Source organism: Pipra filicauda, unplaced genomic scaffold, assembly GCF_003945595.2.
Source record: "Pipra filicauda isolate LSUMZ 115617 unplaced genomic scaffold, ASM394559v2 scaffold54_size4384275_pilon, whole genome shotgun sequence".
In the NCBI taxonomy this organism is placed as follows: Eukaryota; Metazoa; Chordata; class Aves; order Passeriformes; family Pipridae; genus Pipra; species Pipra filicauda.
The window spans coordinates 1,773,633-1,790,867 of NW_024104698.1; the positions used below are offsets into that span (position 1 = coordinate 1,773,633).

Below are 17,235 nucleotides of genomic sequence, written 5' to 3' on the forward strand. Positions count from 1 at the left end.
AAGAGAGACTTGAGTAGATTCTCTCACTGAAGTTGTCGAGTCAAACCCAAATAGCAGACCTAGGTCTCAATTTCCTCTTCAGGTTTACATACTTCTATACTGGATGTCATTTTCCATGCTACAAGTGGTTAGCAAATGAAAACCATTGGCAGAAGTACATTAAGGTGCACTCATAATGGAAGACAACACTTTCTACTAGTAATTCTTAAGATTAGCAAAATATTTTTATTTAAATGTTTTATTTTCACCCGGAACTAACCCTTTATGCATCTAAGAGAAGAAAACTTGCAACAAACTATATCCTACAAACATGAGCAGTAACAACAGAGTGTCACATGTATTTCAAGAAAAAACAGTGAAGAAATGTGTGAAGCAGCTAAAATTATGCAAGAGTTCATTCCACAATAATGAAAAAGAGACTTCAAAAAGTTTACTAAGCGTTTATATGCATACATATTGTGGATTTTTCAAAGTTATTATATATATATGCAAAGTAAAATGTACGGTAGCAAAAAAATCTAACTTTCTGTCACTGAAGTTTTTATCTTTGAATTGCCTATCTCTAATCCCACTGGAGTTCCCCATTAGAAGTTTTTCTCTGCTACTAAAATCTAATGCAAGACAGGCAGGGTAAAGATAGGAGAATTTATTAACGAGTATTTTGTCTCCTGTGAAGAATGACAGAGAAATAGGAAAGACAAACATTTATCTAAATTTAGTTCTTTTACTTAATGAGATTTATCAGTTGGAGGAAAGAAGTAGTTCTGAAGATTTAGTCAAATATAATTTTTTAGTGTATCCTATTATAAAGGGAGGGTTTAATATTCTTTAGAAATCTGCCTTGTAGTGGACTCGCACTGCTATTTAAGTTTAAAAATTAAACAGGTCCAGCGTATAACTTTGGTTTCTAGAAATTAGCTTTCCCAGAGTTCTAAGTTACCCAGGTCAAAGGAATTACAACTTCTGTTACCCAGGTAGGTAACACGCCGCAAAGTTACATGTGTACCACTCCATGACCACCTTTCTTATCCTCTGCCCATGATACTGCTGGTGTCTTTTGATGTATTGAAACATGTTTTCATAAATGGATTACAGCAGAATTTCCATTATATTGAGAATTCAGGCCTGAGAAAGTCATTTGTGGTTGACAGCTAGGACTTCAGAAAACTAGATCAGCTGAAACTAAAGAAAGGATTTGCAAAAATGCCTGCTTACTGTAAGCATGACTGATTGTGGCTCTTTGAAACTATACCCTTTTTTTATTAAAGTATCTCCAATGTTTGACAGGATAAAATATTAAGCTTCATTTAATATGTTTATGATAAACTCTTGCTCTAGAGTTTTCACTGTAACACCTTTTTACAAAACAGCTTGAAATTAATGACATTGTCAAACAGCTTTGGCATTTAAGTGATAATCAGAAAGTTCAATTGTACCTTTTTGTAAACTAGTGCAATGAGAGAAATGGTTCATAATTAAAGAACAACTTGTTACACAATATTTTTTAGTGGCATTGCAAAACACCGATCATTTTTTTTTTATTATTATCTACTAAGGTTTAACACATTAATTGTTCAGAATTTTAGCCATCACTTTATTTTTTTGTCAACAGGGGGAAAATACTGCCACTTTCTTTCCTGGAATATTGAAAATGAAACTAATTAAAAAGACATAATAACTATTAAAAACAAACAAGAAAGAACGGGTGGTGGAAAAATTAACTGAATATAAGCAGATAAAATTTGGGAAAGAGTGATAATTTCCAATACTTAGATTGTTGGCATAGTTACATTGTGAAATATGCTGCCATTTATCAGCTTTAAAAAGTTTGAGTATTTCTTTCAGATAGAAAAATCTAGGATGCTGCTTTGTTGTTTTTTTTCTTTCTTTTTTTTTTTTTCCTCCCTTTCTCTTTTTTAACCTGTGGCTTGAAGGAAAGCAACAGTGAGAATGAATTTCATGCTAGTAGACACTTTTAAGACTAGATTTAGCTGCAGTCACATTAGCTTAGATAATGGGAGAATTTTTCTTCATTGAAAATGCTCCCTGTCGCTTAAGAAGAACTCACTGAGGCAGCCTGCCATCTAGCTTTTTCACAGCAAAATAGGCTTGCAGACTGCAGATGAGAGACTCGGGAGCAGAGACAATTTTAACTTAGCCATCCCTAATTTATCTCAAGCTTTTTCAATTCATCTTCACTGCTCTATGCACACTGGAACACCAGATTGTCAACCCCTGGGAACAGAATGCAGCCAGCGATCTAGAGAGCTGTCACATCCTGAGAAATATTTAAATTGTGCTGATTTTCTTCTGGAGTGCTGAGCAGAGGGAATGAAACTCTCCATCAAGTCATAGCTTTGCGGGCAATAGATCAGAGGATACTGCCAGTTTTTCTAATGGATTATTTTATCGGGCAGGTTCTTCCTGAAGGTATGTAGTTACTCTCTCAATTCATTACCCACGCTATTTATCAGGTAACGATCTAAAGAACTAGTAATCTAGATACATTAACAAAAATGTTAACTAAGTAGTTCTGTATTGATTGAATGATGGCACTTTATTGCAGCATGTTTGCAGTTAAAATACTCTGATCTACTTACTGTAGATGTGTTGTGCCTACTGCCAAATGCTTTGTCAGCAATCCCCCCAAGCAAAAAGCAATACCTAACCTTTAAACAAAAAAAGCAAAAATACATTGTGCTGCATATAGCATTGCCACAAGTTGATACTGACTGTCCAGAGAATGTTGTTTTTCTGAAGCAATGAATAATCAATAGCAAAATCATATTTATGATTTTAATTTTTTTAGAGGTGAGTATTAATTTTGCAAAATATTTTCCAAATCTGGATGTGGGCAGAACTCCCCTTAAAGTACTACAAATTAATTCCAGAGTTAGCTATTTGTTAGATATAGATATTTACTATGATGTTCTACCATTTCACATGTGGAGTTACGATATTTAATTCTGAAAATCTCTTATGTTAGGTATGTGACAGAAGTCTGTTTTTGCATCTGTATTGCCATACTCCAGAAGCTTCTTAGTAAAGCATAAGGATTATATATCACAACAGGAGGTTTAAAAATAAAATCTGTAAAGAAGAATTTCTTGCCTTTTAAACTTCTCTGTTTATATAGAAGTTACAGCATGTGTCTCCTAACCTGAATTGCTTACTGTGTGTCTGTAGCTTGTGAGGCAGCCTGACCTAAAAATGAAAGATCTTTAAATTGCAGAAGCAGTCAGGCATTTTTGAACTATTCCAAGAGCGGGAGTTGCTGCAGAGATGTAAAAAGCTCTACCACATTTAAGTTAAAGTCCTGGCCTTGTTTCATTCCCAAGTTATTACTCTACCTGAATACAAGCTCTGGGACTTGGGCAGGAATAGACAAGTGCAGGGCTAAGCTGTAGCTCCTTGTCCAGTGCATTGGCTGGGCTGCTGTCATGCTACCAAGAATAAATGATGTATGAACTTGTCTGTGGTGTACTTGATAGTACAGTGAATATGCTGAACCAGATTTTTAGTCACAAGTGACAGATGTATTTCATATTTTTTAATATACTGCTGACAGAAAGCAATAAGATAGTAATAGGTAGCAAATGTAGGAGGGGAAAAAAAGACCTCGAGTTTAAAACAGTAAATATGAGATAAAAGCATTTGCTAGTATGTTTAATTTCCTTTATTTAAGGAATATAATATTTTCAAGGTATTGATAGCAAATTAGAGCAATGTATGTTGCTCCTCTATGCAACACCCAAAAGTTCCTTTCCTCTTGGAGAGGCTGAAGCAAAAAGAAGAGAGATTGATTCTGTCCCATTTCCGATGAAATCCCTTTCCTATGGACCTCAAAAAGACTCAGGCAAAGAGGCTTTCCCTAAGCTCTCCCTAGAGGCTCCTATCATCAGCAAGATATTTTTTAAAGGAAATATAAGCACCAGCTGTGTTTTGCCCAATCTCCCAAACTTTTTATTTAAATACATAGCAGTGTCTTAAAATGCTTCTAGATACCCATGGATATTTCAGCATTTTGTGCAATTACTTATAAATGTCACAACCTGGGAGGGTAATATGGGCATTTCTTGTTATATGTTGCTCATATGAAAACCTAACTCTTCCAGATCACATTCTGTTTTATCTCCTTTGGGTCCAATTACTTTTCCTTTTAAATGTCTGGCTACTTTAATCACTAGCTATTTACATGCAATTTTTTCTGATATATGGCATTGGGGAGTAACCAAGAGCAACATAAAAAATATCTTGATCTTTTCTCCAAAGTAAAATGACAGAAAATACATTAAAAAATATTTAATTGAGAGAGTAATATTAAGTAATAGAAAATAAATTAAGATTAATATCTCTATGTTCTACTTTACCGTCACATTTTTATTTTTCTTTTTACCTGTCATGATACAGAGATCTGTGATGTGCCCTCATATTATGCCAATTTCTCATGAAACTTTCTGCTGCCTTCTGACATCCTTTTAGGCTGTTTGTCTAAAGAACTGCATTACAAAATATGGTATAGCATAAATAGATGAAACCATTGTGGGAAGGAAGAAAACTGAAGGGCAAATTCTTTGTTATGGTGTTATATTTCTACTCTATAGTCTTCTGCCTGTCCTGGTTCCACTGGTATTCCTGGTCCCCATTTAGTTTACTATTCTTTCTTCTTTCCTATAATAACAGTTTCCTAAAAAAAGAAATAAACAATATTTTTCCACAGGAATTTACAGCAGTATCACAAATCTACCCCTTTTCTTTACATTCTTCAGCAGTCCTTAACCAACACTACTTATCTCCAATGCTCCATTTTGCTGAAGTAAGCTTAAGTGTTGACTGTATTCCTTACTTGACATCTTAGGTTCCACTCCTTCCTTTTCTGCTGTGTGCTAGTCAAATCACAAAACCAAAAGAACAATTCTGACCTTTTTATACAGCACTTCTGGTTTTCTCTTGTGCTTATTTAACAGCTGTTTGAGTTTGGGGTTTGTTCTCCTCCCAGAGTGAGCCTCTAGAAGGTAAAGGTATTACACAGAACTTGGCACAAAAAAGACACCTTCTTATTTATCTTATTCTTCTTCCTTTTTACTTGTTTTAGATTTGGGAGTGTGCTTCTGATAACACATAATTCTATGTAGTGGATATAAATAGTATCTCTAGGGTCTTTTTTGGGGAAAAAAATAATTCATGACTGTTTCACATTATCTGTTCTTTGAACTCTAACAGGTAACCAGTGTAAAAAGTACTTCGAAGCAGAGAAGTCTAGAAGCTTGATAATGATAGACTGTATGTTCTCAGGAAAAAAGAAGGGTATTTCTAAGATCAGAACATGCTATTCCCTGATTTACACAGACTATTAGCTAGAGAACATATTTGATTATGTACTAACTCTGTTAAGACTTAAATAGATCTAATGACACCTAGCATATCTCTGTTTTCACACACATAGTTTCACAGGTTTGAGTGAGCAAGAGTGAAAAGGTGGTTTCCCCTGAGAATCATATCTGACTATTGTAAAGAATGTTCAAGAAATAGAAGAAAGAGCATACAAAGCTAGTTCATATTTGCAAACCGTCTTATTTTGGTTGAAATGGTTCAGCACACTCTCAAAGTGTGATCCAGCTTCTTAAATTGTGGGATGTATTTCCTAGCTATAGGTACAAATCCAAGGCTTCACACAAGTCTTGTGTTGTACCTTGTAGCCCATTATTTTGGTTATGTGAAATATCTGAAATTCTAGTAAACACTGATATTTAAGCAACTGAGTAGATTATTTGTTCATCTTTTAATGAAAAAAAAGATAAATAAGTACCAGAATTCACTTCTCCTGCTTTACTTTGTCACCATCTCTTAAGAAAACTCAGATCAAATACTAAACCAATTTTGATGACTTATCCTAATAGACAAAGTGTAATGTGGCTGATGTTCCTGTTGAAAGGTACATAGCTCACAAAAATATTGACAAGTCAATATTGATTGACTGAATTAATATTCAATTATTAATTAATTCAATTGAATGAATTAATATTGACTTCATGTTAATATCTTTCAGATTATGAATTTTATTATAATTTTCTAAAAGTGGACCTGAATTCCTTTGTGCTATGATGACCTTAGTTTGATATATTTGAAGTAAAGCATTCCGTTTTGAAACACTTCCAAAGATTTGGGGTTTTTTTTGTGCACCCCACCCCACTTCTCAACCCCTCAAATGATAAGAAACCGCATTTGAAAATCTGTAATAACTAACCATATTGGCTTTGTGGGAAGCCTTAATTTTAGACTAAGAAAACTTGTAAGCGTATGGTTCAAAGATCATTTTAACTAAAGTTTTTATTGTAAATTTGAATCTTCTTCCACTTTGCTATGAAGTACAAAGTAAATATTCCTCAAAAAGTGAGAATGTTATACACTTAATATTTTCTTACACTTTCTCTTTCTTTTATACATTGCTGAGCATAGAAGTTATTTTGAAACATCCAAAGCTGGTCTCTTCTTCTTGTTGAAAAATACACAGAATTTTCTGCAGTCGGTATTTTCAGGTGCAATTAAAAATTTGGTTTGTTTGGGAAGCTTCAATATTGCTTTTCCAACTTAATGCAGTCATTACAATTACCGTTTCACATAGAGAAGTAAATTTACTGAAGTAATTATAGTAATATATCTTGTTCTGAATGTCATTTAATATCCAGTTTACCTCTTTATGTCACTGCTGGAAGTCAGTACATTGAAGCCAGTGGAATAAATAAGAGTGGAATCAGGCTTGATATGTTTAAGTATCCCTGTCTACCCCTACACATCCATCAGTGTGAATTTTCTATCTTAAATTGTGTCTATTAATAAGGTTTTGAAAGGTAAATTATTTGTTTGCACATAAAACTGCTTCTGCTTTGCTTTTCCAGTTGCTTCTGAAGACTGACAAAAGTTTTCATCTGCCCATAGCTTCAAAAATTTTGAAAATTACTTAATCAGAATTTAAGGCAGATGAAAAAATTCTATCTCAAAGAACTGTAAAAAATTCCTTAACTTGTTTTCAATAATTTAAGTGTGTGAAATGTATATTTTATATGGATATTACTTGACAGACAATTTGGAGATGTGTTGTCATTACAAAAACTTCTATTAAAAACTTTTCAGGTTCTAATTTGACAACTTTTGGAGTAGCAATCAACTTTAAGAACTTTGTCAAGTGTCAATATTTTTGTGTAACCAAGTAACATTTCTAAGTTGTGTTTTAATATGTAGAACATTATGTGTAAGGACGGAAGAGTTCTCTGAAAAATCAAAGGACACTATGAATCAAGGAGGAGTTGATAATTGTCTTTGGAGAAGCTTTACCTCCTTTCTTCAGTATTTCCTCTTATCCTATTTGATCAACTTTCATTTGTTAGGTTGAACTTTTCTGATATTGTATGACAAAAGTTAGAGAAAGTCAAATTTAAGAGATTCTACTTTATAAGACTTATTTTTGAAGAAATATAGGGACCTGTATGCTTTCTTTAGATGTGTGTGTACATACAGTATAAGAATGAAAGAGATTAATAAGATGTTTTATCTATCCTCTACTTTTAAAGTCATGAAGAAAACAGAACAGATAAAAGAAAAGACAAAACAAAACAAGTGAAGAAATACCCCAAACAAATCCACCCAAACCCACAGATTCACAAAATATTTTAATACTCTAGGAAAAATATTTTGGTCAGATTTCTGTGTTCTGTACTGCCAAGAACATTAATAGATCTGTTGCAAATAACATAGCATAGCCTCTGGAATATAGGGATGATTTAGTACTTCTAAACTACTGAAATATCACTCCCATAGATGGCCTTTCATGGTCAGAAGTTGACTTACTTCCTCCTCTGTTGTGATCTATGTTAGCAATTATATAGTATGCTTTACTACTCTTCCTTATAGGAAGTAAGGTTACACATCAGTATGATGCAACAGCAGTCACTTAAGCATCTTACCAACACCAAGCAGACGTAATGCTGTGTCCTTCTCTCTTCTCAAAAGGCTTTGACTATGAAGCTTGCCAAACCCCTCCATAAGCCACTGAGCACAAGTCTAATGAAAAGCTAACTTAGTGGAAAAAATTAAAAGTTTTGCAATAGTTTAGTAATTCAAATCATGTCAGCTAAGGAGCTGATGAATCTGAGACTAATATCATCAGAAGACCAGGGAGACCAAGGTTGTCAGAGTAATGAGGTAGAAGGAGGAATTTCCTCACTTTTGCTGCAGTAAACTGTTAGATTACAAGAGCTATAACATTTAACCTCACCTTAAAACTACCTTACACTCTTTGCAAGTCTCCCTTACCTCCTGTCAAAAAGCGTCAGTAAAGGAAAAATGAGATCCCTGCTCACTTTCAGAGCAGATCTTATTGCTCTGGTGTGTGTCTCCTTGGGGAAAAGTAGCCTTGCAGCCAGAAAGGGAGGTTGAAATCACCTAGAACTTTGAAGCTGCCCTTGCATCAAAATAGTGGTCAAACTGCTAAGTCAATAAGGATCTTTAAGAATTATCTGTATAGTTTATTGCATCTAGATAAATGAAACCCAAATCTAATCAGTTTTATGAAAGTACTTCACTACATACTAAATAGTGAAGTTTGTTCTTGAGTTTTGGTTGTTTTGTTTTGGAGGTCTTTTTCTCCTTTTTTTTTTGTAACAAGTTGTTCCAAAAACTTCTTTGTTTATTTTTTGTAGTTCTGCGTCTGCCAGTCCTGTGTGACGCACACCCACCCACCCACCCACGCACACATCCTTTTCAAAATCTAGGGATTTAGTTTTTTGTTTGGGGGTTTGCTTCTTGTTTGTTTCTGTCCGCCACTGCAATGCTAGAGATTAGGGGGACTGGGTACACTAAACTAAACCTCTGCATAAATCTTGAAATGGGCAATGCTTTAAGTGTTTCCAAGTTTGTACAGCGTGTGTTGCTGCATCTTCATCTTCAGCTTGATCAGGACCGTCTCTTTTTTCCATGTATTTAGACTAAAGGTAATTCTTTGGTGCAAATCCCACCCAATACAGTAAAATAGAATCACAGAATCACAGAATGGTTGAAGTGAGAAGGGACCTTTGGAGGTCAACTGGTCCAAACCCTCAGGAGACATCTGCAGCTGATAGTCCAGCAGAGTGTGTTGTCAGCTTCTGGGTACCTCCAAGGATGCAGGTTCCACATCAGCCCGTGCCAGTGCTCAGTCACCCTCACAGCAAGAAAGTGATTCCCAATGTTCAGATGGAACCTCCTGTGTTTTAATTTGTGCCCATTGTCTCTGATCCTGTCACTGGACACCACTGAAAAGAGCCTGGTTTCATCTTCTTTACACTGTTACTTTATACTTCATAAGATCTGCTCTGAGGCTTCACTTCTCCAGGCTGAACGGTTACATCTCTCTCAGGCTTTCCTCATACAAGAGATGGTCCAGTCTCTTCATCGTCTTTGCAGCCCTTCATTGAACTATCTCCAATTTGTCAGCATCTCCCTGGTACTGGGGAGCTTAGAACTGGACACAGTATTCCAGATGTGGCCTCACCAGTGTTGAGTAGAAGGGAGGGATTATCTACGTTAATGTGTTGGCAATGCTTTGCCTCATGCAACCCGGGAGCCTTCTTTATGGCAAAGGCACATTACTGGCTCATGATCAACTCGGTGTCCACCAAGACCCTCTGGTACTTTCCTACCAAGCTACTTTCCTGCTGTATGGCTCCTCGCATTTATTGTTGAAAGGGGTTGTTCTTTCCTAGATATGTGACTTTGCACTTCTCCTTGTTGAAGTAATTATTACATTGCTTAAAAGGATTATAAAATCTACTTTCTTTATATATACCTCAAACTCTTTTGAGGATTCCAGGCAATATTATTTATTTTTTAACAAAAATTTATTCCCTGGATTACAGAACTATGATTTCAGTCAGAAAATCAAGTAGTTTGTTCCTTTTTTTTGGTCTTACTTCATCTTAATAACTCCTTAGCTATGGTGTAGAAGTATGATGTCACCAGTGATCATTAGTGGTGTTCCTCAGGGTTCAGTTCTAGGGACAGTTTTATTTGATACATTTATCAACAATATGCAAAAAGAAGTTTAACGTACCATTAGCAAGTTTGTTGGTGATACCAGACTGGGAGGTGATGCTGACGTGGCCTTGCAGAGGGATCTAAATAGGCTAGAACATTGAACTATGATTATTGGCATGAAATTTAACAAGTTAAAATGTTAGATTCCATTACTCTGCACGTGAGACAGAGTAATGCCAGGCTGTAGTATAAACTGGGAGAAGAGTGGCTGCAGAAAGGGATGCGGGCATGCTGGTCAGCTGCAGGCTCGACATGTCAGCAGTGGGCCCTCACAGTCCAGAAGGCAAACTGCATCCTGAGGTGCTTCAAACACTGCATGACGAGCTGAGAGAGGTGGTTATCCCACTTTACTCAGTTGATGCGGCCTCACCTGAGCACTGTGTGCATTTCTGGGCTCAATCTAAGAAGGAATGAGAGTCCTTGAATGTATCTAGAGGATTCTGATGAAAGGGCTGGAGAGAATGTCTTGTTAGGAGCATGCGTGGACTTTGTTTTTGTCTGGTTTGGAGTAAAAGAAGTGATAATAAAGATATTAAACAGAACTAGCCCCAATACTGAGCCTTGCAGAACCCCACTAGTGACCATCTGCCAACTGAATGTAGCACTATTTACCACTATGAAGATACCAAGTGGAAATTAGTCATATCATTCTCTTGGTTGTTCTGTTTAGTTTACTATTATTGGAAGAAATAAAAAAAAAAAGCAGTTCTTACTTGAACTCAAAATTACCTGACCACATAATAACAACACTGACATAATTTCTCACATTGATTTTGAGTAAATATTGATAGACAACTGTGTTTACAGAAAGAGTTCAAATTTCATACTGAAAGCATCTCCACATATCTGAAATGGGGGAGTATAAAAGAGCTGGATAGAAACCCGGACAATCTGAGAAGAAATGTTGAACACGTGGCAGCATTCAATATAGTGCATTGTTTCAAAATGATCTTGGTAGAGAAAACTGCCAGGGTGTATGGATTTAACCACAAAGACCAAGCACTTGTGTTTTGAGTCAATAAGGATCACTTACTGGATGTGATGCATTTATTCAAAATAGAAGTACTGCAAACAGTATCTCTTGAGGTATAGGAATGGCAGACCTCCAGGTCATTTTGGAGAAATACTTGGCCTCTGTATGCAATAGTAGTCTTGTAAGTACATGCAGAAGAAATCTATTAATTTTTTCCTAGAAATTAATGTGAAAAATATATTCTGTATTTATAAAGCAGTATACAAAGTCAGTGCCAAGAAAAAAAAAAAACTCTCTGAAAAACGTCTTAATCCACAACTCCATGCAAGTAACTGACTTTCCTACTGAATGAAATCTGCAGGTTATCTTTTCAAATCCAGTATTTTTATAAATGTATAAGGACAAACTATAGATTTATAGTGGCTTGAAACTTCCTAGCCTTAGAGATATTTCAACTGTGGAAATGAACCTTATCTTGTGAGTATCCCTCCTACCTATATACAAGGTTTGTACAAAAAACATTCACTAACACTAGATCTCCTTTATGTTAGCTTTGTTCCATAGCCAGGGATTCCTGTAGAGACTTCCTGCAGGTCCCTTACCTGCTCTGTGATAAGGATTTAGATTTTTCATTATTGTCAAATAGTGCCACTGAATCTCAGGAATGCACAGCCCGTTCCCAGTCACAAATACAAGATCTGCAAGTAAAAACACATTTTGTTCAATGCCAGCACTGCATGTCAAAATTCTCAGCTGCAAATGAAACCTGTCTTACCCAAGTAATACATACACAAGGACTCATACAGAAGGCAATGCAAAACTTTGAAAAACCTTAAAAAGTATTTTATGTTTTAGGTGTGTAGAATTTGTTTGTTTGTTTGTTTTTAATTTAGATTTAATTAGCTGCAATATAAAACAGTACTTCATCATGAAGTGAAAATTTGTTTGGCAAGGAAATAAAAAAGCATAATTTCTGAAATTTACTGGTATATCATGCCAAATTGAAACAACCTATCAACCTGAAATTTTATTTGTAGTCATTGAATTATTCATCCAAAATAATCTGTTTCACTTTTTGAAGAACATATTAAAAATTTACCATACAGAACTACTGCATGCAGAATTTTGACATGCAGTATGTTATTTTCAGTATCTACAACAAAGAATGATGTATCCTTCATATCTTTTACTTCATCTAAGATTCCATTGCTACTTAAAAAGGAAATGAACAAATAAAAAAGGGTGACCAAAATAGACTTACTTCTGCTGTTAGACAGCAAGGGTTTTTTGCATGTATGTTATAGATAGACAGATATGAATGATAATGAAAAAGAATGTCTTGTGACAAAAAAAAAAAAAAAGAAATAGACTTTGAAATGGAACATTTAATTTCTTTTGAAAATTAGTTTCAAGATCCATAACATTTTTACATATACAAATGCATAAACCTCTATTTTCTATAGTCTTTTTATATAAACATTAAGGAACCTATCTGAAATGTAAGGCACTCTACTTAGCAATTAAATTTTGTTTAACAGTGTTCTGACTAGTATTCTTAGATTTCGAGATAACTGGTTTATATAATGGACTGTTAAAAGAGGACTTCTTTTACTTCTCAGAGATCTCTAGTATGATTTATAGAAAAGTATAAACAGACTATTTTGGAAGGACACCAATTATACTTATCTATCTGAATAACAATTTTTCTCAAAAGTGGTGACATGTTTCCCTGTACATTTTTAGGAGCCAGATTGCTGAAAAAGAGACTCTGGGCCAAATTAGGGTATAAGATAAGATAAGAAAGCAGAAAGCTTTAATGAGCCACTAGGCTCTGGGTCGCACCTCTTGTGTTCAGAGGGTTCCACAGTTTAAGGTGTTAACCCATCCAATCCCAGGTCTATCCACCCGCCGGTTCTGACCCGTTCCGCCCCCCAGCACACCCCTTCGGTAATTGAGTCTGGGGGAGTTTTGGGACCCCTTCTTCCTCATCTTCATCTTCTTCATCACATGCAGACCTTGGAGGCCTTCCAAGGTTCCGGGCCCAAAGGCCGTTGGGCCCATGTTTACATATTTTGGTGCAGGTGTTAAAATGCTTTCCTATAATTCTACATTAAAAGAAGACTGAACAGTTAACGGACTTAATGGAATTGTTACGGGAAAGGGTTTTTGGTATGTGCAACTGATAAACTACTTTTACTTCTACTGGAAATACTGATAAGAGACATAATACTGTGAGAAAGATTCTACAGCTACATTTAAAATCTACATTCACTACGTAACTACTTCTAAAGCCTATAAAAATTAAAAAATCAAAAACTCCATGGTAACAATTAAATCAGATATAATCTTCTGCCAAACAATATTTGTTTTTTGCATAGAAGCCCTCTTTGGCAAAAGACAGGATGAAATAATTTCTTACACATAGAAATATTCATACATTTTAGTATAAAATTGCTAAAATTCTAACTGGTCTATTTCATGTAACACTTGTCTGTTTTCCCTTCTCCTTCATGTTGCCCCATTTTGTCATGGGACCATAATTCAACAACAGACATTATGTCTAAGATGCTCGGCTAAGCAGCCTCCTGCCTCTCTAAATTTTCTCCTGATATTTCTTCTCTTACCAATATGGCAGAAAGGGATGTACAGCTAACTAAGGGATGTACATGGCTAACTAAACTGAAAAATATCAAAGGAAAAGTCCCTTTCTAAAATATTTTTCCTTCCTATTTAAGCCATCTAATTGGAGAAGCTCATGGGACAATTGCTTTGGAAACAGGCTGCTTTATTAGCACCCTGTCTATTCAGCACTCTCTTTCGCTATAGCATATGTTTTGAGGGGTAGTGACTGAAAGCCCTGATACCTTTATAAGGGTTTCTCCTGTTGAATGCAAGTGTTGGTTGACAGAAGCAACTTCAGTTTTTAGTGCAACCAGGAGTGACCTCATTTTAGTAGCATGGAGGTCAGTGTGGACACTCTCCAGAAACTGAGTACATTACCATTCAAACTCATATGGAGTTCCATGTCACAGCTCAAATTGCTACCTGTTACTAATAGTAATTTAAATACTAATAATATTTTAAATACCAGTGTTTTGTGTGGCAATCTCATTGTAGACGTACATTATACCTTGATGCTACAACACTGTTATTGCTCTCCAGGTGAATCCTTAGAACATGACTGGTGAAGCAATGTAAATGTGACTGGCAGCTTGCTTAGTGCTGTGTCTGCTGTATGGAGATAGAGAGTAGTATTCTGGTCACTCCTGCCAGATATGATATACAGATTTCTACTGCAACTGACTGTCAGGCATGACTTTATTGAGCAAAATTCATTTTAAGATTTTTGCACTGAAAACAATCTGTTCATACCACAGTCTTGCACAAATATTTCTTATCTGATATGAGTATGATTACTGAAATATCAGGTTCACTCATGGTTTAAATGGAAACTAGTGCTGCTTAAAACCCAAGCACATATATTTATCAACTGAGATATGTACTATTCCTAGACTGTTGACATGTATAGTGAGTGTTTTAATGAAATGAGTTTGTACAATGTGGAGGCAATGCTAGCATGGTACTGTTTAATCAATTAGCAAAGACAACAAAAATATCCCCTTTCTGTAGGTGCTGGATCCAATTGCTCCAAATGCTGCTGTTGAAGCAGATGATGGATATTTAATATTAAATAGATGCTCTGGTTTGTATGCTGAAATATTACCTCCTTACTTAAACAACATGCTATAGAATTGATATATCGCATTACTTTGTCATATTGTGTCAAGTTGAATTGACTTACAATGTAAGTCAATGCAACGTGATGTGACATCCTGTAAGTCAATGCAACATGATGTGACATCCTGTACTTTGCCGTAATTTGCCATTATTTGATGTAATATAATTTAGCAGGTCAGAAACGTAAAGCAAACAAAACTTTGTCCATGATGAAATTCATTTAGGTAAATGTGAAAAGCATTTTGCCAGAAAACAAAATAGAAACATATTTCACATGATGGGTATTTCCCTAGAAATATTCCCTATAAACAGAGTATAATTGTTTAAGCAAAAGAAATCTTGGAGCTGATGAATAATTAGTTTTACTGAAAGTAGGTCTAAGTAATTCCTTGAACAGATGCCATTTTCCTCAAAAACCAGCAGAATACAGCACACTAACCTAGGATCTGGTTTTATAGTAATATTTTAGCACAGTGAATGACAATTTCACTTCCTAAGTCATCAGCATAGGTATGTTATGTTTATATGTTTATATGATAAAGCTGAAGCAGAAGAACTATTTTAACATGTAGGAGTTGATGGACTCACAGCTTCATATCTGATCACTGAGTCATGAGATTTATGTATAACATGAAATCCATGTCAGCCAGAACTGACAGTGTTAGGCAGGTGTCACCCGTAGTATCAAAGAGTGATTGACAGAAAATTTAGTACTTGATTAGCAACTTAATTATTTTGTTTACTCAAGGCAACCCCTTCTTATCACTTTCAGGCACTCACCAGGGCATAAAGCTCTGGGGCTACAGAGAAAGAAGACCAAGGTGAATAAGACGAAAAAAAAGACAGTTATTCCATCTGTCATACAACAATTTATATTTCTAGGCTGTCCATATAAATGGAGAAAAACAAGGTCTGAAATAAAGCAGAAGAAAATCTTACATGTTATTTCAAGTGATCTTTGAAAAAATTACTTTACTAAGCTGTAGCTATATGAAATAATCTACAATTGAAATTCATGCTGAGCTTTGAGATGCAGCAATCTTCTAGTCTTGCTACAATACAAATCAAGAGTAATATATGAAAAAAATAATAAATATTATCAATCCATGGCAAGGTTGTGCTTTTAAAGCTGTATTGTAAAAGTTTATTTTTTATTTAAGGTGTAAAAATGAAAAATCCAACTTTATTTTATAAACATTTTATATAATACATTGTTAAAAAGTGCTGAGAGTCTTGATACCCACTGCTTTAGATATATATCACCTTATTTTATAGGCGAGAGTTTCTGGAAGAGGCAAAATATTTCTGATTTTTTTAAATTATTTTTAAAAATCAGATATATTTTGATTCTTCTACCCATTCTGTTAGGTAGTTTCTGATAATTCAGCGATTTAAGAAAAAAGGTAGAGTAAACAAAATTTTTGATCTTTTTCTTTGTCATCCCACAGACTTATTTGGGATGAGCTAAAGTGACACTGGCCAAGAACCAGCTATGATTTTTAAGAATGTCTGTATCTAGGAAACTAATAATTGTGAAACTTCATAATTGTCCTTATATCTTGTAGAAAACTGAATCAGTCACATGGTGCCTCACAACAAGACTTTCTAATTAATGATATGAGGGAGTATGTGAAGGAAATGGGTACCTTGCTTAACTGCTATATTTTCTTCCAGACCTTTCTGAAGAACTGATGACCCAATCATTTTAGTTCATGTATCCTTCCTACGTAATTTAATTTACAATCTTGTGAGTCTATACAATAAAACTATTTGACCATGTGTAGAGTTTTGTAAGAGTATATACACAAAGAAACAGTTTTGCAGAACTACAGGTTGGTAACTAACAGACAGAATGGTAAGGATCTCTACAGATCATCTGGTCCAACTCACATGCTCAAAGCATGGCCAGCTAGAGCAGGTTACACAGGGCTGTGTCCAATTGGGTTTTGGTCATCTCCAGATATGGGGATGCCACAAAATGGGTGGCAAATATTCTCCTGTGTTTGATCACCCTCACAGTGAAAAAGATCTTTTTTATGCTTGACAGGAATTTCCTGTATTTCAGCTTGTGTTTATTGTCTCTTATCCAGTCACTAAATAACACTAAGAAGAGTCTGGCTCTGCCTTCTTTACACCTCCCCTGAACATGGATAATAAGTCTCTTCTCCAGGATGAACAGACCCATACCTCAGCCTCTCTTCATATCAAAGATTCTTCAAGGCCTTGGTTATCTTAGTTATCCTTGTGGACTGCTGCTGGACTCGCTCTGGTAAGTCTCTCTCTGCCTTGGACTGGAGAATCTAGAAGTGAATGGTCCAGGTGTGTCTCATCAGAGCTGTGGAGGGGCAAAGGGTAACTTAACCTGATGACAGCACTCTGCTTAATGCATTCCAGGGTGCACTTGGACTTCTTTGCTGCAAGGGCACATTGGTATTTCATGGTCAACTTGTTCA

At 35.4% G+C, this 17,235-nt stretch overlaps 1 protein-coding gene across 3 annotated transcripts in view; it reads left to right on the forward strand.

Moving 5' to 3' along the window:
• Positions 1 to 2,071: 2,071 nt before the first annotated feature.
• MGAT4C (MGAT4 family member C) overlaps positions 2,072 to 17,235 on the forward strand; it is a 343,947-nt gene continuing 328,783 nt past the window's right edge. For all 3 annotated transcript variants that reach the window (XM_039387266.1, XM_039387267.1, XM_039387268.1), the window contains exons 1-2: positions 2,072 to 2,430; positions 16,873 to 17,051. The gene's annotated coding sequence lies outside the window, so the exon portion shown is untranslated. The remainder of the gene's footprint in view (positions 2,431 to 16,872; positions 17,052 to 17,235) is intronic.